General features: G+C 37.7%; 1 protein-coding gene across 2 annotated transcripts in view; it reads right to left on the minus strand.

Annotated features, from left to right (window-relative positions):
• The window catches only part of LOC107718202 (sodium-coupled neutral amino acid transporter 3-like), a 49,186-nt gene extending 25,588 nt beyond the window's left edge, over positions 1-23,598 (minus strand). The window contains exon 1 of one of the 2 annotated variants that reach the window (XM_016525181.1): positions 23,382-23,598. The gene's annotated coding sequence lies outside the window, so the exon portion shown is untranslated. The remainder of the gene's footprint in view (positions 1-23,381) is intronic. The other variant, XM_016525180.1, reaches the window with a different exon arrangement.
• Between the last annotated feature and the right edge of the window lie 298 nt (positions 23,599-23,896).

Genomic DNA, 23,896 nt, shown 5'->3' on the forward strand with positions numbered 1-23,896 from the left:
AATGAAAATTTGCTGAAAATGTACTCACCCTCAGGCCATTTTAAGATGCAGATGAGTTTAATTCTTCGTCAGAACAGATTTTGGAGAAATGTAGCATTACACCACTTGCTCAACAATGGATCCTCTGCAGTGAATGGGTGCCGTCAGAATGAGAGTCCAAACAGCTGATAAAAACATCACAATAATCCACAAGTAATCCACTCCAGTCCATCAATTAACATCTTCTAAAGTGAAAAGATGCACTTTAGTAAGAAAAAAACATCATTCCGTCTTTTTAACTTCAATTTCAACTTCATAATCCATAATATTGCTTCTTCAAGAGGAAAAGTCGTTTTGACTGAATCAGAAGTGAAATATGCACAGATCAAGCATAGTTTACAAGTGAAAACAGTTCAAAACAGCTCTAAAAAAATGTTTTGGTGAATTTTGATGTGAGAGGACAACTGGGGATGGCGTTATTATGGATTATACCTCATATTTTGGCCAGAAATTATAGTCTTGGATGGATGTTTTACAAACACACAGCATTTCACTTCATAAAAACTCCATTAATTGATGGACTGGAGTGGATTACTTGTGGATTACTGTGGTGTTTTTATCAGCTGTTTGGACGCTCATTCTGACGGCACCCATTCACTTAAGAGGATCCACTGTAGAGCAAGTGATGTGATGCTAAATTTCTCCAAATCTGTTCTGATGAAAAAGCAAACTCATTTACATTTTGGATGGCCTGAGGGTGAGTACATTTTCAGCAATTTTCAATTTTTGGGTGAACTGTTCCTTTAAATATTCTGAAAAGCTGTTTTTTTAATTTATTTTTATTACATTGTTGAAAACACATGCCACACTGGATCATTTTTAGGTACATACTTGAATTTCATAGATATCATTATTATTTTTTATCGAAACTGCTATTTTTATGAGCGGGTACAACTTTTTGATATACTGTGACAAGTGTGTGCTATCATTCTGGAAGGGCTGTGGTCTAATCCAGTGTTTCCCAACCGGGGTGCCGTCTGTCGAGAGCAGGGGTGCCGTGTAAAAAATCTTTTTTTAATATTTTTTAATTTCTAAAATGTTCAAAAAAGCATCTATTATATAATATCAATTTCTGATGTCGCCAATAATTAGAGATGCACCGAAATTTTGGCTGCCGAAAATTAGTTCACCGCTCAGGTTTCACTTTTACGTGGTGTGACGCTCTGCGTATTATCCCCCTCTATGCGTGTGCGCTCCGCTCAGTCGCTCCACTCGTATACCATTCATGCTCATCGGAACAGCAAAATCCACTCCAAAACTGAGCCGACAGGAAACATCGATGTAGGCCTAGTACAGTATTGTTTCTGTCTTTAGATCATAGGGTTACAGGGGCGTATGATTTTTAAAAAACAAATGATGCCAGGGATTAATTATTTATAATAAACACTGCAATATTCCATTTAAAAATAATATTTGTTAATTCTGATGTCACACTGACTTTAAGCTCAGGCACGAGTTGCATTCTCCAGTGTTTCCCACAGACTTTACACTCTATTTGTGGCGGCATATATGCAAACTCATTCTCTGCCAGCAGGAGGTGCTTGTAGAGCGGGAGATATAGAGGTTTCCCCGGTAACGCACAGTAACCCCTTACTGCAGAACACAAGATCCAGGGGGCGTGGTTGGATCCACATCTAGGGGGTGGAGATTGGTAGGTTTAGGGGTGGAGATGGGTGGGTTTAGGGATCAGGGGGTGGAGATGGGTAGGTTTAGGTATATGTAAGGTGGGAGGAGTTGGATCTGGATCCAACAACACCCCCTGGATCCTGTGTTCTGCAGTGAGGACCATCTCCACACACAAAGCAGCGCTCCGCTCACAAACGCTGCTTTGTCAGACATTACATGCAAGATGAAACGAAAATGGCATCCAAAATTTTCTGAAGACAGTCGGATTCCTTCAGAAATACAGTGATATAAAAGCACCCGCACCGTATTTTGATTTTGAAATGCAGTGAAAAGCAGTGCTCAGTTTATTCAACGAAGTCAAAGCCTTTTGGAAAATCTATTTGTGGCAGTCAGTTTTGATATTGTGACGGGCCGCCACAAATAAATCAATGTATGGGAAACACTGATTCTCAATGTCGCCACTAAGGGTGATATAGCATGCATTAATGTGATCTGCATTTTCTCTATGGTTAGTTTTCATGTGAACTACTCTTGGAGAAACAGAGTATTTGGATCGCTTTGATTCCTTGTATCTGGTGTAGACACTGTGTTACAATGAACAAAAAAAATCATATAACTGCAATAAGTATCATTTTTAACAACAGAAAAAAGAAGGTTCATCAAGACAAACTTTGAATGATGGCCTGAAAGTTTTAAATAAATAAAAAACAATTACTTTCCTTTACAGGCCTTAGAGACAGACAGAAGACTTTGGCTCTCAGTATTTCTCTCATGTGTTTCTTCCTTCTTGCATGACAAAACAGCTCCATCAAACCTCTGCCACTGCCAAATTAACTTTGCAAAACAGCCAGTAACCTTTTGCTCCGATACCGTACAACTGAATAAGTCATCACTTTCTTGACTCAACTGAGAGGTGTTGTTCTCGCTTTCCTCCTTTCACTATATGGCTCATGATGTCTCTATAGCTGTTTTTGTGGTCTCTTCCTGCCTTCATTGGTGCATGACTCCCTGTGGCTTCTTATGATGGACCTGTTGGAGTGCTGAGTCCTGAAAGCACAGGCTGACATGCGTCTCCAGGCTCCCATTTGGCCCCCTGGTATTCCCAATCCTGGTCTGAAAGGACGAAGCCTTAGTATCACATTAGCTACAAAGCATAAACAGAAGTAGGGGGAAAGAGGAGGGGAGGGAACCTACACTCCAAACCAGCGGGCCCATTGAGGAAGCCAGCAGAACCAGCTATGACCAGCTTAGAACTAGTTCTGGCCCTCTTTGTTCGTTCATCTCGCTTTTATTTTTTTACTGCTTTCTTCCCATTCCTTTGCTTTTAATTAGGAGAGGCTTAACATAACAGCCATGCTCTCTTCATGCTTGAAACTCTGGGCTGGCATAACCACAAGTTCCCTCTCCGTCTAGCTCCTTTTCTGTCTTCTACCCCCTCGCTTTTCCCCACTACGCCCCGCCAAACTTGAATTAATAATCGAGCAGAAAATGAATCGGTGTGAACTCTGAGAAGATAAACTCTGAATAATCCAGCGAGATGCCACGTTACTCGGCTTGCTGCGCAGTCACGCCAAGAGCAATGTGGTTGGGCAGCAAAGCACGGTACACAATTGGGCATGCTGTGTGGTTTCCTGGGAACAGGGTTGGAGGAACAGAAGGGTGATTGTGCCAAGCGTCATTATACCAGTGGGGCCTCCTCGGCTCAAACTCGCCAGGGCACTCGAATGGCTGAAAAGGTAATTCATTGGGCTCCCTAATTTAAAAAAAACATTGAACCTTAAATTTGTGAATGTATCATGAAATGGGAAGCAGACCTATGATGGGGGCAGATGTCTGTGCCAAGATGCTGAATGGAGAACCAGCCTGTCCTTCATGCACTCCGCTAATCAGACAGACACTGGCCTGACCGTAACAAATATATGGTTACACGTGATTGGCCGGAGGAGTTCAAGGCTTTGGGCAGAGTCAATTGTCGCATATTCAAGCACATAATAGCCACTGCGTTCGCTTTGCACCGGAACATGCGACGACTTTCAACCGGGTCTGAAAAACACAAACAGAATTTGTTTTCATTCTACTCTGATGTCTGGCAACTACTAAACACACTGGGGAAGAAACAGCATTGCCAACTGGGTCAAGTTTCTTGAATAATGAGAAGTTTATTCACAGATTAAATACTCAACGCAGCCTGCTTTCAATTGCTCATCTAGACTAAACCCGCTAGAACAGGCGCACACTTCCGAAGAGTCATAATATCGCCTCCCTACTGATGTAACAATGTCCCACATTCTCAAAAAGAGGCTGGGACATGCTAATCTGTACTCATTATGTCTGCATGACATCAAGCAGTCACATGCAAAAAAGCATGAATGCTGCATTTGTTGTAACATGATGTGGTGTTGTCAGGAGCTGATTTAGCTCTGTGTCTGTGAAAAGCACTTATTAGAAGTGCTGCAACGACACATCAATGTTCATTAACAGCCTACGAATGTGTTTAAAGTGTCCATAAATTACTATTATTAAGACTGTTTCATCCCTCTCTGTCATGAGATTAAACAGCAGCGAAAACTTGAGTGCAAAAGAGAAAGAAATCGAATGGATTAGAGCAAGAGGTGGAAAGAAAGTGATTAAAGGGATACTTCATCCAAAAAATAAAAATTACCCCATAATTTACTCACCCTCAAGCCATCCTAGGTGCATATGACTTTCTTCTTTCAGACGATTACAATTGGAGTTATATTTAAAAATGTCTGGGCTCTTCCAAGCGTTATAATGGCAGTGAATGGGTGATATTCGATAGTCCAATAGAAGTCCAATAAACTGTGTCCATCCATTATAAAAAAAACACCAAAACACCGGTCAATTAGAAATACAAAATGAGGATTTGTAAAGAAAAAAGTCAGAGGATTTCAATATAAGCCAAGAGAAGACTGGTTTTCCTTTACTAAAGTAAGGAAACTTGCCTCCTTTGCTCCTGTAAACAAATCTTGGTTCTCATGAGATTAGCATATTCTCACTGGACCTTACACTACGCCTACCTTCTATGTCATCCGCTGGAACGTGACTCTCTCATGAACGCGTGTACAACAGTTAGCGGAAGCTAGAGATTACGGTTTATAAAGTTTTAAATATGGTTCTTTTTCTTACAAAAATGCTTTTTTTATACAGTGGTGTGAAAAAGTTTTTGCCCCCTTCCTGTTTTTTTAATTGTTTGCATATTTGTCACACTTAAAAGATTCAGATCATCAAACATCAATGGACAATGGTAATTATATAAAAACGCAATATTAATTAAACAGACTATACATTTCATCTTATTATTTACATAGCAACGCATCATGCAGGCACAATAGCGCTGTATGACAGATGTATCACTTTTATTTAGATTTTCCTTTTTTATTCAAAATATCCACTAAATTTTTCAGTACACCACATTAAGTATGCCACTTAGTACTGTAAGACTTTGAATGTTAAAGTGCAAATTAGCACCTGACCACTCCTGTGGGTTTGCTACTGTTACAATTAAAAATTGTAGAAAGGTAAAAACATGCCAGGCAGACACTGGTATGATGTAAGCAACACAGCTACAACATATAAAATTGATAATGAGTGTGTTAGATTTATAGTGTGTGAATAATCAAGCACTGACCATAATCAGTCTTATTGGCAGCACAGAGGGGCCCCCAAATAAAATTCTGCTTAGGGCCCCATTAAGGCTTGGGCCGGCCCTGGTTGCTAGAGTGTTCTCGGAGGTTGCTAGGTCGTTTCTAGGTGTTTGGTAGTGTGTTCTGGTAGGTTGCTAGGTGGTTGCTTACTAGCCCATGTCAAAATACAAAAAACCTACCCACAAGTCTCTATGATATTCTGGTCTCTAGATGTAGTGTCCCTTCTTATTTAGTGTCCCTTCTTTATTTGAAATAGAAATCTTTTGTAACATTATAAATGTCTTTACTGTCAATTTTGATCAATTTAATAAGTCCTTAATAAAAGTATAATTTCTTTTAAAAAAAATGTATTTTTGTTTTTAGCATCTCTACAGCTAACCTTTCAATTAGAAAAGTATGTGGTGCATCTACTGTAAGTTTAATACTAATAACACAAGCAGTACATCTCTCCTGGGGACATTAGGACAGTGTTTAATGCAGGCACAGCTTGATTTTCTAGGGTGAAACAGTCCTCAAATGTCCCAAATAATGTGAGAGAAATATCTCTTTGTCTCCAAATACCACAGAATCTTATTTACAAAAGTAAACTGAAAGACAAAATGAGATGAAGTGAGACAGAAAGAAAGATAAGAAAAAAAGAGATGCAGACAAAAAAATCTTGCACCCCCTTAACAGCGAGACCAGTGAGACAGCTGATGCAACTCCACGGCATCAGTGACGTGGGCAGAGCTGCATCAGGACGTCACTCGGTCCAGGGGTTTACACAGCACTGGAATGTTTGCCCTCAGCTTTCAGATGTGCGTGAGCTGTGTACGTGGTTTGGTGTCCTGCTCTTAAATGATGCCTGCTGTGTGATTGCTTACAGACATGCCAGCTGTGTGTATCTGGCATATACTCACACACCTCTGCTCTTCAATTCGTTAAACCTACACTGTAATATCCAGGCTAATTTCTCAGTCAAAAGGTCCAGGTCTTTAATTAACTGATAAAGGATTTGGAACTGCTGCGAACAGCCCTCTGTCCTCCCTACCATCTGGATTATAATCTCAGATTAACTGTATTCTGTCATATTCACTCTATTCCAAGAAAAATTAATCAGGTTATTACTAAAACAACATAATGGGAGACTTGTTTTAGCTTTAGGTATTGGGGAAATTTAAGTGGCTCTTCCCTTGCAGAAAGACAGTAACAAAACAAAAATCACAAAAAAAATCTACATAAAAAAAATACTCACTCTTATTTTAAACACAAATGACCTTCTTCAGCAGAAAAACACAAAAGTAGTAATTTTGCAGAATGTCCAAGCAGAACTTTTTTTATATAATGCATGGGAACTATTATTGTTGAGGTCCCAAAATGACAAAAAGCATCATAAAAAGTAATCTGTACACCTCATTAATACACAAAAGTGAATGAGAGATGAAGTGGAACATATAATGCACGTTTTTGTGATTTTTGTAGCCTGACTGCCTCAATTCACTTCACATTCTATGGAAAAGAACAGCAAATCCTGTCCGATTCCACTGAAGAAATAAAGTCATACGGGTTCAGAATGACATGAGATTGAGTAAATGATGACAGAATTTTCATTTCGAGTAAATTATTCCTTTAATATCTGTAGGTTGGTATAATCATATTTTCACTCCACAAGAGAAATGGAGGAGATTAAACAGACTAAGAGATTGACAATGACATTTCTCTCCTATTTTAGAATTGCAGCTAATACAGCGATGTTTTAAATGAGTCATACTCCACAAATACAATCCAACACACATTCACACAAGTGCAAAATCTGTTGGATTTTTCAAAGCCGTCACACAGGGGCTAAACTGGATTAAAACTGCATCACATGCCCGCCTCACTGCAGGATAAACATCCAGAGTCTTCATTTGGCATCAAAAATAGCACAGAACATTCACACTCAGTCATGTGACAAGCAGAGATGTATAACGCTAGCATCACACCGTTCATCCTGTGATGTGAAGAGCAGACGTTCTGTCAAGGCTAATGCTGAAGTGTGTGGATAACAGTCAGCTGTGCAGGGGACAGATCCATAAACAAGACATAAACAAGCGTGTCAAGTAAGAAAATATATTTTCTGACTGTCATAATAAAAACACCTTGTATTCCAATGACAAACACTAAAAACACTGACAGTCCATCCTGCTTTAAAAGGGTCATCATGAACTGAGAAATCAAAAATCTTTTGACATATAAGAGGTCATTGTACTATAAAAGCACTTTAGTTGTTAGTTGCCAGCCCTGTAAGTTTCAGAACTCTAAACTTTCTTGTTAGTCTAAAACCAGCTTATATTGAAGCCAGTCTGCCAAAACAGCAGGTTGTGGAGTGTGCCACTTCATGACGTAATAGTGTGGTTAAACCCAGCAATCAACACCTGCTTCTACATCACTGCCTGTTTAGCCCCGCCGACCGATTCATGCATGAAGTGTAAATAACGAAAGAGGCAAACGCAGGTCTATGCAGAAATCAAATGATAAAGATGCTCAGAAGACAACAAGATGCTGTGCTGTGCCAAGTTGTGGGGGAAAAATCAGTCTTTGCATCGCCTTCCTTCTGATCCCAACATTGGAAAGAGTGAACTTTATTTTTAATGAAGTTCCAGTCTGCGTAAGAACTTGGTTCTTCGTTCACTTCATTTCACCACAGATTCGTTTACAAACAGGCACAATTCGATGCAGGATTTTCAGAAAGATTGAAACTAAAAGACAATGCTGTGCCGACTATATTGGATCCGACAGTAACGTTGCATCACACAAGTGTGATTAACTGTTTTTATTACGTGGTCACTATTGCTTTGTCTGTTATTACAGATAGTTTGATATGTAAGCTACTGAGTATTTATGCTTTTTGAACCTAATTTTGTAGCCTGACTGCCTCAATTCACTTCACATTCTATGGAAAAGAACAGCAAATCCTGTCCGATTCCACTGAAGAAATAAAGTCATACGGGTTCAGAATGACATGAGATTGAGTAAATGATGACAGAATTTTCATTTCGAGTAAATTATTCCTTTAATATCTGTAGGTTGGTATAATCATATTTTCACTCCACAAGAGAAATGGAGGAGATTAAACAGACTAAGAGATTGACAATGACATTTCTCTCCTATTTTAGAATTGCAGCTAATACAGCGATGTTTTAAATGAGTCATACTCCACAAATACAATCCAACACACATTCACACAAGTGCAAAATCTGTTGGATTTTTCAAAGCCGTCACACAGGGGCTAAACTGGATTAAAACTGCATCACATGCCCGCCTCACTGCAGGATAAACATCCAGAGTCTTCATTTGGCATCAAAAATAGCACAGAACATTCACACTCAGTCATGTGACAAGCAGAGATGTATAACGCTAGCATCACACCGTTCATCCTGTGATGTGAAGAGCAGACGTTCTGTCAAGGCTAATGCTGAAGTGTGTGGATAACAGTCAGCTGTGCAGGGGACAGATCCATAAACAAGACATAAACAAGCGTGTCAAGTAAGAAAATATATTTTCTGACTGTCATAATAAAAACACCTTGTATTCCAATGACAAACACTAAAAACACTGACAGTCCATCCTGCTTTAAAAGGGTCATCATGAACTGAGAAATCAAAAATCTTTTGACATATAAGAGGTCATTGTACTATAAAAGCACTTTAGTTGTTAGTTGCCAGCCCTGTAAGTTTCAGAACTCTAAACTTTCTTGTTAGTCTAAAACCAGCTTATATTGAAGCCAGTCTGCCAAAACAGCAGGTTGTGGAGTGTGCCACTTCATGACGTAATAGTGTGGTTAAACCCAGCAATCAACACCTGCTTCTACATCACTGCCTGTTTAGCCCCGCCGACCGATTCATGCATGAAGTGTAAATAACGAAAGAGGCAAACACAGGTCTATGCAGAAATCAAATGATAAAGATGCTCAGAAGACAACAAGATGCTGTGCTGTGCCAAGTTGTGGGGGAAAAATCAGTCTTTGCATCGCCTTCCTTCTGATCCCAACATTGGAAAGAGTGAACTTTATTTTTAATGAAGTTCCAGTCTGCGTAAGAACTTGGTTCTTCGTTCACTTCATTTCACCACAGATTCGTTTACATACAAACAGGATTCGATGCAGGATTTTCAGAAAGATTGAAACTAAAAGACAATGCTGTGCCGACTATATTGGATCCGACAGTAACGTTGCATCACACAAGTGTGATTAACTGTTTTTATTACGTGGTCACTATTGCTTTGTCTGTTATTACAGATAGTTTGATATGTAAGCTACTGAGTATTTATGCTTTTTGAACCTAATTCACAGCAGTGCCCATCTATGAAGGATGTAGGCTGTCAAACATACACAACTGTTAGCCAATCATAGCAGTGGCCGTTTACTTCCGAGTCTACAATCCATTCAAACAGAGCGTTCCAATGAGGGGGTCAAAACAGGACAGAAAATAGCCTATTACTTCTAAATGAAGATGTTTTTGATGTAAAAAATCTTGATAACATTATAAGTGGACCTCAGAGAACAGTACAAAATAATAAAAAAGGCAGTTCATGACCCCTTTAAAGAGATGGAGAATTTAAAGTGGCGGCAAAAGTGCAGCACAGGGTTATAATAAACAGAATGTTATTGTGTGTTGGTGATCATTCTTGGTGTAAAAATAAAATATCGCAATGTCAGTTCTTTCAAATATCAAGCAGCCCTAGTTCATAACAGCTGTCACAAAGACTCGGGGCAGGCCCTCACAAGTCTACAAGTGTACACCAATCTACATGGGATGATGCTGATATCAAATGGAAAACATCAAAGTGAAAACATCAGAGCTACTCAAGTGTCCTTTGTTATCCGTTGCTCTTATGCTGATCACAGTCTAGTGCTCGTCTTCATATGTACTGCACTTCATTTGAGAACTCAGTGATTAATGAGATCTGTCTGATGGAGATTAATTCCAAATACACCAATTTAGACATCAACTGTCAACCCTTCGTCCCTCTTTTAATCTGACAAATAACATGAAAATGTTCACTGCCGTTCCAAAGTTTGGAGTCAGAACGATTTTTTTCTCTATGCTCACCAAGACTGCATTTAATGAAAAGTACAGCAAAAACAGTAATATTGTGAAAAAATTACTACAATTTAAAATAACTGTGCTCCATTTTAATATATTCTAAATTGTAATTTATTCCTGTAATGGGAAAGCTGAATTTTTAGCAGTCATTACTTCAGTCTACAGTGTCCTTCAGAAATCATTCAAATATGCCGATTTGCAAGAAACATTTTATTTTAAACATTTATATTACATGCTGTTTAATATTTATTTACTTATTTTGTGGAAACCTTGATACATTTTTTTCAGGATTCTTTGATGAATAGAAAGTTACTATATACATATTTCTGACCCCAAACTTTCGAAAGGTAGTGTATGTAAAACAAGTAATGATACACTCTATAAAATGCTGGGTTATTTTATTTTTTTTAACCCAAATGCTGGGTTCATCCTGTTGGGTCATTTTGTTGGGTTATTTTTAATATTTTTTTACCCAGGTGCTGGGTAGTTTTTCTGTAACTCAGCTGCTGGGTCATTTTCACAGTCAATAAAAATGATGAACCCCCTCACATAACTACCCAGCGCTGGGTCAGTGTAAACAGAATGTTATTGTGTGTTGGTGATCATTCTTGGTGTAAAAATAAAATATCGCAATGTCAGTTCTTTCAAACATCAAGCAGCCCTAGTTCATAACAGCTGTCACAAAGACTCGGGGCAGGCCCTCACAAGTCTACAAGTATACACCAATCTACATGGGATGATGCTGATATCAAATGGAAAACATCAAAGTGAAAACATCAGAGCTACTCAAGTGTCCTTTGTTATCCGTTGCTCTTATGCTGATCACAGTCTAGTGCTCGTCTTCATATGTACTGCACTTCATTTGAGAACTCAGTGATTAATGAGATCTGTCTGATGGAGATTAATTCCAAATACACCAATTTAGACATCAACTGTCAACCCTTCGTCCCTCTTTTAATCTGACAAATAACATGAAAATGTTCACTGCCGTTCCAAAGTTTGGAGTCAGAACGATTTTTTTCTCTATGCTCACCAAGACTGCATTTAATGAAAAGTACAGCAAAAACAGTAATATTGTGAAAAAATTACTACAATTTAAAATAACTGTGCTCCATTTTAATATATTCTAAATTGTAATTTATTCCTGTAATGGGAAAGCTGAATTTTTAGCAGTCATTACTTCAGTCTACAGTGTCCTTCAGAAATCATTCAAATATGCCGATTTGCAAGAAACATTTTATTTTAAACATTTATATTACATGCTGTTTAATATTTATTTACTTATTTTGTGGAAACCTTGATACATTTTTTTCAGGATTCTTTGATGAATAGAAAGTTACTATATACATATTTCTGACCCCAAACTTTCGAAAGGTAGTGTATGTAAAACAAGTAATGATACACTCTATAAAATGCTGGGTTATTTTATTTTTTTTAACCCAAATGCTGGGTTCATCCTGTTGGGTCATTTTGTTGGGTTATTTTTAATATTTTTTTTACCCAGGTGCTGGGTAGTTTTTCTGTAACTCAGCTGCTGGGTCATTTTCACAGTCAATAAAAATGATGAACCCCCTCACATAACTACCCAGCGCTGGGTCAGTGTAACCAAAATTGTATTCCTATCAAATTATTACTGCACAAATGAGAAAATGTCTGTAGTCTCACATTTTTCCTTTTTTTTAATTTTTATTTATGTCGCAGCTAACAACTGCTTGGAAGCTAGCCTACACCGGATCTACACCCCACCTTGGAAGTTTCACCTCTCGCCAAACGAATGCGCAACCAGGGCTGAAACACGATGTGACATCATTGTCTGTCATGTGTAACAATGTTTCCATCCGCTCCACAAATTACAACAGGAGCGCTATTGATCTACTGTGCTATTGTCGCAGCTGTGGTCGCACTTTGCGTTTGACGCAAACTTAAACTCGTCTGACAGACGAGATGGCACAAGGTGAAGCTATTTCTGATGAAACTTTTCCAAAATGAATATAAGATTGATATTTACTGAATGTTTTTGAGTATTTTATGATTACAAAATACTGACTAGCCATTGAATAAAAAACATTGTATATGAACTGTTCTTGACAGACAGACAGACAGACAGACAGACAGACGAGTGCATTTTTATTATTTAAAATGAAAAACCTTCCAAAAAAAACAACAAAATATTCAACAAAAACAATAAAATAAATCAAAATAACCCAGCATGTGTTCTGTCCAATATTTACCCAGCACTAGATAGATAGATGAGTGCATTTGTATTATTTAAAATGAAAAACCTTCAACTGGTTGACTGACCCAGCACTATGTCAAAAAACAACAAAACATTAAACAAAAACAATAAAATAAATCAAAATAACCCAGCATGTGTTCCGTCCAATATTTACCCAGCGCTAGATTGCCAAATAACCCAGAAATGGTTGTTTTTAACTCAGCATTTTTTTAAAGTGTACAGGCCATTCTGTTTGTAAATAAAGCAAGTGTACTGTAGAATAATAAATAATGCATGCAGGTGCATCTCCTATGGGAGGGGATGATCGTCACATGGAGGTATGTAACATGCTTCCAGCGCAGCTTCCCAGCAAGGAGATTCAGCAGATCTCATTCATCCCAGGCAAACTCTCTCGCTCTCATCTCAAAAAGAAGCTTCAGGCTCAGAATGAATCTGTCAGATCTTGAAGAGTTTTTTCATGTCGGCTGCCACAGTGGAGGGCTTGGAGACGTCACAGGCATCAGGCATTGGCTATCATGATGAGCTTTGCCTGGCCTCTTTTTCCTCCCCTACTCTCCTTCACTCCCTCTTTCCACCCTCAACGCTTTCTGTGTCTCTTTCCCTGGAGGCAGCGTGGAGTGTGACTCATTACAAATGTGATTTATTTATAGGCCTGTGCTCCACATCCTGCTCAGTCGGGGCTGCTCAGGTTCCCACACTGAGATGGCCACAGGTAGTGGAGTCAACAACACACATGCACAAACCAAGCACAGGTAAAACACAGACCACTTACAAATAGACCTAAAATGGCTTGACTCACATAAAACACAGCGGGCACATGTGACAGGAAAACAATGCTATTCGTCAACCTGTCTTTTATGTTCCATGACAGTGATTATGATCTTTGGCTGTAATTCACATTATCACTAAACCACAGCAACTCTGTGCCTGTGAAAAAACAGAAATGAATGGTCAATTTGACCATTATTTTACTTCAAGACCAATAACTAACTAAATAAATAAATACAACTTAGTTTAATTAAAATTAAAAATGATATACAGATCATATTACTATTATAATTATATTATTTTTACCTTTTTTTATTCTTTATTTATTTTACTTTCTTATACTTTATTTTTATATATGCTGCCTATTAATAAAGTTTCAAATCAGTTACTGAGGTTCCAATTCAGTTGGGATGCTGCCTTTGAAGGTAGCTGTCTTTGTAGGCAGTACACAGCAAAGCAGCTCACTAGGTTTGGAACAGAGCCATTAAAAACAGGTGACACTCTAAAATAGAATTAAGTAAAATACTGTAAAATATAGTCCTACAATGTTGTTCTTTGTCTTCTGTAGTCAGTCTTATTTCACATTCTTCTTATCCATTAACAGTTTCTGCAGGTGTAAATGCTGTAAATAAGGAATAATGGTGAGATACTGTAGGGCTGTTTAAAGTTACAAGGTTTTGGATGAAACCTTTGTGTGAAGAATAAAGCCTTAGCCAGTGAGAAGGGACAGATTAAAAAGTGTGACTAACATGAGAGATTTCATTACTTTACTAAGCTGTAAATAAATAAATAAATGTCAGGAAAAGGGAAGGAGCAAGTGATGTGCTGGTAAGCTGTCACATTAATCCAGATTGTATAAAATGATGGCATGAAGAAAGAGTGCATGTGAGGCCATAAAAAAATGCAGAGATTAAATGCTATTGCCTGACTGCACGAAGTTGATAAATCACAGTAAAAAAAAATAAAAATAAAAATAAAAACCCTGGTCAAAAAAAAAAAAAAACACACACAGTTAAAAAAGAAATTGAGATTCATTTACACATTGCATTTTGGGTAGCTGACCAATAGCTTATAACCCCCAGATAAATCCACCATGCATTTTTTTATATAATGCTATGACATTAAAGTAGTAGTTCACTTTTAAATTAAAATTTCCTGATAATTTACTCACCCCCATGTCATCGAAGATGTTCATGTCTTTCTTTCTTCAGTCGAAAAGAAATTAAGGTTTTTGAGGAAAGCATCCCAGGATTTTTGTCCATATAGTGGACTTCAACAGTTACCAAACGGTTGAAGGTCCAAATTGCAGTTTCAGAGCAGCTTCAAAGGGCTCTACACGATCCCAGCTAAAGGAATAAGGGTCTTATCTAGCCAAACCATCGGTCATTTTCTTAAAACAATAAACATTTATGTACTTTTTAACCACAAATGCTCGTCTTGCTCTAGCTCTGCTTGCGCATGCGCTTCTTCACATATTACGTAATCCCGTTGGAAAGGTCACGCACGGTCAGCTCTTCGTCTGTGTACTCCGGTTCAGAAAGGTAGGGTAGGGCGAAAAACGTCTCCAGGTTACGTATGTAACCATGGTTCCCCGAAGGGAACGAGACGCTGCGTCGAAACGCTACGGGAACGCCTCCAGCGTGACCACGCTCTGAATCACATGTGTAATCAATCCAATGGATGGGTGAGACGTCATGGGCGGGGTGACGTAGCGACCAGAAAGTATAAAAGCACGTGCGGTGAAACACGTAATGCGTGAAGTCGAGCTAGTGCACGACTAGCATTTGTGTTTATAAAGCATATACATTTTTATTTTTTTTAGAAAATGACAGATGGTTTGGCTAGATAAGACCCTTATTCCTTTAGCTGGGATCGTGTAGAGCCCTTTGAAGCTGCTCTGAAACTGCAATTTGGACCTTCAACCGTTTGGTAACTGTTGAAGTCCATTATATGGACAAAAATCCTGGGATGTTTTCTTCAAAAAGCTTAATTTCTTTTCGACTGAAGAAAGAAAGACATGAACATCTTCAATGACATGGGGGTGAGTAAATTATCAGGACATTTTAATTTGAAAGTGAACTACTCCTTTAACTTTTTTGTAATAAGATAAAAAAAAAGTGGCTAGAAGCATTGAGAATGTGAAAGCAAGTCAAAGTACTCACTCTATATGTCCCATAATTAATATCAAGAACAATCAAGTTAGAGTAATTATATCCTGCTCACAGAAAAAAGGCTCCATCTTCAATAAGAATGTGCCTTATTTTACTTGAGTTCACTACAGGTTCAGAGGCTGTGACCGTATTTGTTTTCACTTCACACAGCTTCTCCACACAGCTGCCATTTCCGGTGAGTAGGGGCATGTTTCGCTGTTAGGAAGTTATTGTGTGGCTCTGAGTGTGAACACTGAGGCAGTGTTGGGTCAGTCAGGCGCTCGGCAGATGAGGGAAGCCTCCACATGTTGGCATGTCTGCAACAATAGAAGAGAGTAACAGTGGTCCAAACAGGGCGCATCGTTTCAGGTCGGCCCATCAAACGCCATTCTGTGCCAGTGTCCACACACCAGCCCCAAACAAAGGGACACCCTCTCCTGTCTTCCCTGATGTTCTTCTCCTGAGTCACGTGGTGAGAGCAGAAGATCGTGAGGGGATGGCACCATGACCTGATGGCAAATCTATATACTGCTGGCACCTCTGATGAACCAGAGCGACCAATCAGAAGCCAATGCTCAGCTGACGACGTCAAGAGACCTCCAATCACATTCAAGGTCTCAAGACAAAGGATACTAAGCATTCATTTCCTCTTTAACAATAACACTATTGGATGAATAGAGAGAGACAATGTTTCATTGACTTGCGGCATACTTGGCGAGAATTAATGGCATTGTAATTGGAGTTACATTCCGTCAAATCATTTATCCAATCATTTAAAGTGAATTAAAGCATTTTAATTGTGGGAAATGATGACTTGTTAACCCTGTAAGTCCTGACCAATGAAATGATAGTCAAAAAAAAAAGTTTATTATTTTTTTAAATGGAACCTTTAGACAAAATATGAGTATCATATGTGATACGTCAGGCTTTTACAGCTCATAGGGACAATATGGAGCTCATACTCGAAGAGTAAAAAAAAACAACACAATACAATACAATTATGATTCAGAGATAAACAAATAAACGTTTTTCAAATCATGTATCATATTTTATACATTTTAACATGATTTTTATAAAAAATGATGCATGGATAATCAAGTAAACCTAAGTTGATTCAAATCAGTAAGTGTTCATCTTAAAATATTATTAACAATTTACAAGTTACAAGTTATTCTTATGTTAACTTCATAAAAATCAGTAAAGATTTCACAGCAATAAGACAAATGTATCATGACCTGACTGGGGAAGTTTTTAGAATATATTTAAAGGCCTTTTACTTGCTAAAAAGTATAAACTATCAATCAGAAAACAGAAGGCATGTAGTAGATTGTGTACAACAGGTTTTTCATTCAAATTTGATCATGTTGATTATTTAGGAGGCATTAGAAATTTGCATGGCAAATATGATACAGTAGGCTTTAGGGTTCAAGAGATGTGTAAATGTGTAAACTATTCTGTCATCATTTACTCATTACTGTACATGTGACTTACTGCCAAAACCGCTAAGACAGCAGCTGGTTTGAACCAGGCCAGATGATTCAAATTCAACAGATCATAAAAAAAAAGAAACTGGATCTTGTTTTCCGGTGGAATCTGAATCATGTACTCAGTATGAATGCATTAAAAATCGTTAAGTCAGCCAGTTAGACTGCTAGACTCCAGAAAAACTGCTCTGACTAAATTTGAATGTTGGACGACAATGCTGCTCTGCCAACACTACAGTGTGGATCTACAACCTCAGTGGTTAGTTCCCAAGAAATGCTGGAACATAACTGCCAAAAATGGAAATTGGACAAATGACACATGATATGACACAGAAAAGAGCTTTGCCAACACAAACACCTCAATCATGATACAATATAATATAAAACGATATTGCGGCCCTGCTGAAATTAACCAAATTCGTGCAAACTAAACCATTACACAAAGTCACCAATAAGACATCTTAAAGTACAGGGCCCAGGAAGTGCACACATTTTGTTTATTTTTATTTTATTTATTTAATTTTTTTACATTTTCTTTAAATGTTTAACTATGTGTGTTGATATGTATCAAACTTTGATATAATATTCCTATATTTGTCTTTTTTTTTTTGGAGTCTATACTTTGTAAACTATGTAAATTTGTGTCAAGTGATGTTGTTAAAAACCTAGCGCACTCAATTTACATTTTGTGCATGAATTTATTGTGGTAATCAAGAATTTACTTGTTCAAAATAATGATTCCACCCACCAAGCATTTTAATTAAAAATTGTAAACACACAACATAGAAAATATTTAATTAAAAACAGCCAATAAAATAGGGAAAATAACTTTTTTGTCCTGTACATTCTTTATAGTTCTACACAGACACTGTGTCTGAATTAGGGTTGGGTATCGTTTGGGTTTTTTACGAAACCGGTGCCAAATCGATACTTTTAAAACGGTACCGGTGCCTGAACCGATACTTTAATAAATAAATAAATACCCAAAATAGGATGGATTGGCCATTATTGAGCGCTATAAACACATTTAATGTCTGTTTCATTCATACAGGACGCCAGAGGGCACCCTCGCACAGAAACTCTACGACGTAGAGGAGTGGGATGACTTTCTTTTAGCCTAATTTTGAATTTTTACAATGTTTTTGTAATGTATTAATTATCATGGGCTGTAATAAAAAAAACAAGTAGTCCTATACTAATACTAAGAGTAAATATGGTTCGAATGAATATTGATGATAATAAAAAATAAAAAAAAATATTGGGCTTGTTTTGGGCTTGTTTTTTAAACTGCGGTTGCTTATTTATCTTGCGAGAGTTGGCAACAGTGCTCAGGACATCCCTATACTCTTTGCTAATATGGACAAAGGCATTGCTATTGCTGTAACTGAGTAAACAGAAGATATAAACGTTTTGAATGATAAAACAAAGACAATAAACACTCGACTGCGACAATGTATAGTTTATCTGTGATATTCAAGCCATCTTTGGTATTTTCATCATAATTAAGTATATTTATAATCCATTGCTAATCAACATAGTCTTTTTACCATATGCTTTTTACAGTATAGAACATATTTTCTGCCTCATTCTGTGACAAGAAGCCACATCAGAGCACAAAAGGAAGCAGTTGTGGAGTAAAAACGTTATAGTGTTCTCTTTTCTTGGACAACAGGTTTAGAAATGCTTCTCATTGCAAGTCATTACAAGGGAAGTTTAGCTTTAGTAGGGTGACAATATTTTAGTTTTTCAAAAAAAGGACAGTAGGGGGCAGGTTCGTGGGTGGGGCTTTGCCTAACAGTATAAGTAGCAAGGTTTTTTTTTTGTTTGTTTGTTTGCTTATTCTGTTTGTATAATAAATAAAAAGAAAACAAGTAGAAAGAATAGAAAAAGAATAGGGAATGCTAGTGTTAGAGGGTCATTTTTAAATAAAACAAGTCAATAGAACAGAAAAAGAATAGATAATGCAAGTGTTAGAAGGTCATTATTTATAATAAATAAAAAGAAAATAAGTGGAAAGAATAGAGAAAGAATAGAGAATGCTAGTGTTAGAGGCTCTTCTTTCTTTATAAATAAAACAAGTAGGTAGAATAGAAATAGAATAGAGAGTGCAAATGTTAGAGGGTCAAGTTTTTTAATAAAACAAAAACAAGAAGATAAATTAGAATTAGCATTATAATAGAGAGTGCTAGAGTTAGAGGCTCAAATGAAGATGAAAGAGATGTGTTTTCAGCTGTTTCTTGAAAATATTAAGGACTCAGCTGCTTGGATTGAGTTGGGCAGGTCATTCCACCAGGAGGGAACAGTTAATGTAGAAGACCATGGAAGGTTTATCATAGGTAGAATGCAAAATGTTTCAATACAAGCATTTCAGTCAAATGTAATTTATGCAATATTTCAAACCTTTAACCCACCTGCGAAAATCAACCCATGGCACCAGTTTAAAAGTCATTTTTGTAGGTCCACAAAGAGGACATGTCCGGGGAAAAGAGGATGTATGGTCACCCTAGCTTTAGGCATTTTAATTTAAGAATGTTTAGCTTAGCTAGCTAACGGTATCTACCTGCTGCCATCAGAGCAAGTGTAATTACTGCATTCACGCACTCCTCGGATGCTCTCATTTCCCTTTCCGACTTACTTTCTCAGTCGAGAAATTATTTTTCACGTGCGGTGCCGGTGATCCTTATGTCCGTTTCGGATAACAAATATTTCAATCGATCGCTCAAGCATTTAAGTGGCACCGAAATGAGGCACCGAAATCTGCGTTCTGATTCAGTTCTAGTACATACCGGTTACATACATTACATTCGGTACCCAACCCTAGTCTGAATATGCCTATTTCCATACAATATAGTAGGCGAAAACAGTATGTGAAAAGACTATGTCCGAATTCATAGCATTCAAAAAATAGTAGTAGGTGAAAAGTACCCTGATGACCTACCACTACCGCAGAGATTCTGGTGTGTGCATTCGATAGACATTTTACTATCCGAAGCCACGGTAAAGGAGTTATGAATGGCAGTGAAGCGACACTGATCATCACATGACAATGGCAACATGACAAAAGTCAAGCTGCATCTGAAATCATAGATTTATCATAGGTAATCATGGTTTCGGATGCAGCTTGACTTTTACAACTTATGCTATTTCTTTAGGAGGGTCCTGGTCACATATGATATCACCATGTAGCACATTTCTAATTGGATAAACAGATTGCGTTACAACTCACTGCATGTTACAACACTCCCCGCTCGTCCATACTTAATAATTAACAAGAATCAGTTTAAAACCTCAGTGACGCACAATCATGACTTGCTTACTATAAGTGTTTGTATAAATTGTGAAACAAAACAAGTATCCGCAAGTGGGGCTTCATACAATAGACGTCTTACATTGTGCAGTAATGGAGGTCCTGTCTGTGTTTTCAGCCCACTCCAGGCACACAATTGACCCTACTGAGAGCTGTCACATCAACACTCACAATCTGCTTGGGATGTGAAGTGCTTTCAACAGAACCAGTGATAACAGACCAGCTGCGCTGTATCTGTTTAATAACGTCCTTTCTTTCTTTCTGGCTCTATTGTGTTATTCTATCCAGCAACACGCATAAAGAGTACTAATCAATGTTGTTATGCAACTTCTGAATCTAAAGCTCTGGGAATTTGAAATGAATGATATAGGCCCAAAATTATGTCCATCAATAAATGATCTACTATCTTACATATTTAAAAAAAAAATTACATTAAAGGAATAGTTCACCCAAAAATGAAGATTTGCTGAAAATGTACTCACTATCAGGCCATCCAAGATGTAAACGAGTTTGTTTCTCTAGATTTGGAGAAATTTAGCATTGCATCACTTGCTCACCAGTGGATCCTCTGCAGTGAACAGGTGCCGTCAGAATCAGAGTCCAAACAGCTGATGAAAAAGTCCATCCCCTGTTGTCCTTTCACAACAGTGAAAATCCACCAACATATTTGTTTTTAAAATGGCTTGGACTGTTTTCATTTATAAACGGTGCTTGATCTGTGCATATTTCTCTCCTGATTCAAACGTGATGACTTTTTCACTGGAGGAAGCATTATTATGAACTTGGAAGCAATTTGTTTATTACAAACATGCAAATTTCCAATTCACAAGACATTGACTGAAGTCGTGTGGAATCGTGTGGATTCCTTGTGGATTATTGTGTATTTTTATCAGCTGTTTGGTCTCTCATTCTGATGGCACCCATTCACTGTAGAGGATCCACTGGTGAGCAAGTGATGTAATGCTAAATTCTTTAAATCTGTTCTGATGAAAAAACAAACTCATCTACATCTTGGAAGGGCCGACAGTGAGTACATTTTCATTTTGGGGGAAAATATTCCTTTAAGAAGAACAAAGTCACCTTGAGTCGTGAAACCATGCGTCTTTATGGATACAAACTCTCTTGCAGCACACTATTATTAGCATTTCACGCATATTAAGCAAATAAATTATGTTTGCTTTTCATTTTCATTCAGGAGCAGTTAAAAACCAGCTGCACTGATATCACAAACATCAGACTAATCTACTATGGCTAACATGGTTCAGATCTGACCCCTCGTCCTAGTAAATCACCTCTAATGTGTGACTTCACATCACACTTAAATTGAATTCTATATCAAATACAAAATAAATAGCCATCCCAAAATGCCTTAGGATAAGAATAAATAACCTTCGTTGAGGCATTTCCCATTGAACCACCTTTTAAACAACTCTAAACTTGATTAGTTTTTCGAGTGTCCTAAGGGCTTGTTCCAATGACATTTCTGTATATTTCGGGGGCATACAATAAGAAAAACAGGTCTATGTGCACATAAGAATCATATTTCATGTATTCACCTATCTTGATTTGTGAAGTGTCACTTTAGATAACTGGGACACAGGAAGAACAAGCCTAAGACATCTAAGACGAGGTGCATTCAAAATGACAGGACTAGAGAAATCAATTCTTTTGAAGTCAAGATGTGCTTATTATGCTCTGTCTAACGCCCCAGTGGTTGCACAGACCTAAACAGAAAGGAAGAGAAGGAGAGAGAGAGACAGGGAAATCGTGCTTTCACTCTTCCTCAGCTAATCACTGGTTAGAGCACAGCACCTTCTGTGTCTTAATCTACCACCTCAACCACCTGACACCTGCTCTACAGAGTGAACACACGATACTGAATATGTCGGCTTCACTTAGGTCACTTCTGCTGGGTCGCATCTGCTACCCAGACGCTCTGAGACGATACAACACAAAGGCACAGGTGCATACAGGAACACAAGTAACTCCTGTCCATTCAAACTGTCATGTAGTGAGTCTTAACATGAAGTCTGAAAAAAATAAACTTTGATGACAGAGAGAGGTGAGGTATATACTTACTAGTTATAAACTTACACCAGGCAGCTAGTTCTTAGAAAGTTAATCTATAATATAATATAATATAATATAATATAATATATAATATAATATTTTCAGGAAGATCCAAGATTTCCATTTTTGTTTCTATTTGAAAAAGTGTCTTTTTATAAAAATCATAAATATCTGATTTTTAACAATTTACTGACCTTGACACACAGTCATAAGGATCTAAAGGGTTTTTCCTCTTATTCTACAATTGTCAAACGACAAAGAAAATGCTTTCTGCATGTTGGTTACACTTTGCTCTTTGGCGAATAAACATTTTTTTAAATATTAATAATATTGACTTTTATTAATATAGATAATACAAACTAATATAGACTTCTTTTTTTTTTTTTTTTTACAAGCAGACAGTTAGACCACACTGACATTTCACCATATGTTATTGACTGTGTCTCTCAAACCCTACAGAGCTGTCTACCTAGACAGCATATTTAGGTATCATGTGTGCGTGCACACTTTTGGGGGCATCGAAGACGCCTTCCTCTTCACGCACTCACTAAATTCAGCGGATTATGATTTAGTTTTTAAATCTGCACGCGCACCTAGGATGCCCAAAAATGCTGTCTAGGTAGACACCGCACCAGGATTTGAGACATTTTAACAGACAGGAAAGTTTCTGCTGTTACTAAGCGACAGAACGTATTTACAAACTGACATTTAAATAAATCACACAATGAATTAACGCACGTATAACAAATTAGTATATTTAGAAACACATGTTTAAGGCGTTCATTAGTCACAGGGACAATAGTTTTGCATATGTCCTTTGAGGAATTATAATGTCATTGTTACAAGGCTACGACTAAAATGTGGGTCGCAAAAGACTAAAAATATGGGAAACCACGACATGTATTGTATCTATGACAGATGAAATGAATTATATGAACAACATCATAATATTAAAAACGTTCAGTCTTACCGGACGGATTTTCTTTGATGGTGATGAATTACTGAGAAACGTCCTTCAGATGAAGCTCTCCCCGTAGTTTACCTCAGATAAAACATGTAACACCACAAAACTTGAGGATGGGGATGTGAGGACCGTCCTCTATGAATTACTGCCCTTATTCTCATTGACTTGGAGCCCGTGAGTCGGTTTTGACGGGTTTTTAAAGTGGGCTGTAACGAATCTTCAGTTTCCCCGCCTCCGATTGTCTAGACCGAGCCGCGACCAATCAAATCATTCAATGGAATCTTCGTCACACACTGGACGCAACGCTCACTTGAAGCCTGTAGTGCGTGCGCTGATTATAGCCTTGTCCAAATACCCACACTTGCGGTCTTTGCACTTGACCACTTGACTACTTATAAAGACGTATTTCCTGTATTTGGCCCAAGTGTTCAAGTGAGGATGAAGACCACAAGTGTGTGTCGAACTTTTCATTACCTGATGGGACACACTTGTAGTGTTGTAAAAATGCAAGTGTTTACATA

This window comes from Sinocyclocheilus rhinocerous, unplaced genomic scaffold (genome assembly GCF_001515625.1).
Source record: "Sinocyclocheilus rhinocerous isolate Xijiao unplaced genomic scaffold, SAMN03320098_v1.1 scaffold1111, whole genome shotgun sequence".
NCBI classification, from domain to species: domain Eukaryota; kingdom Metazoa; phylum Chordata; class Actinopteri; order Cypriniformes; family Cyprinidae; genus Sinocyclocheilus; species Sinocyclocheilus rhinocerous.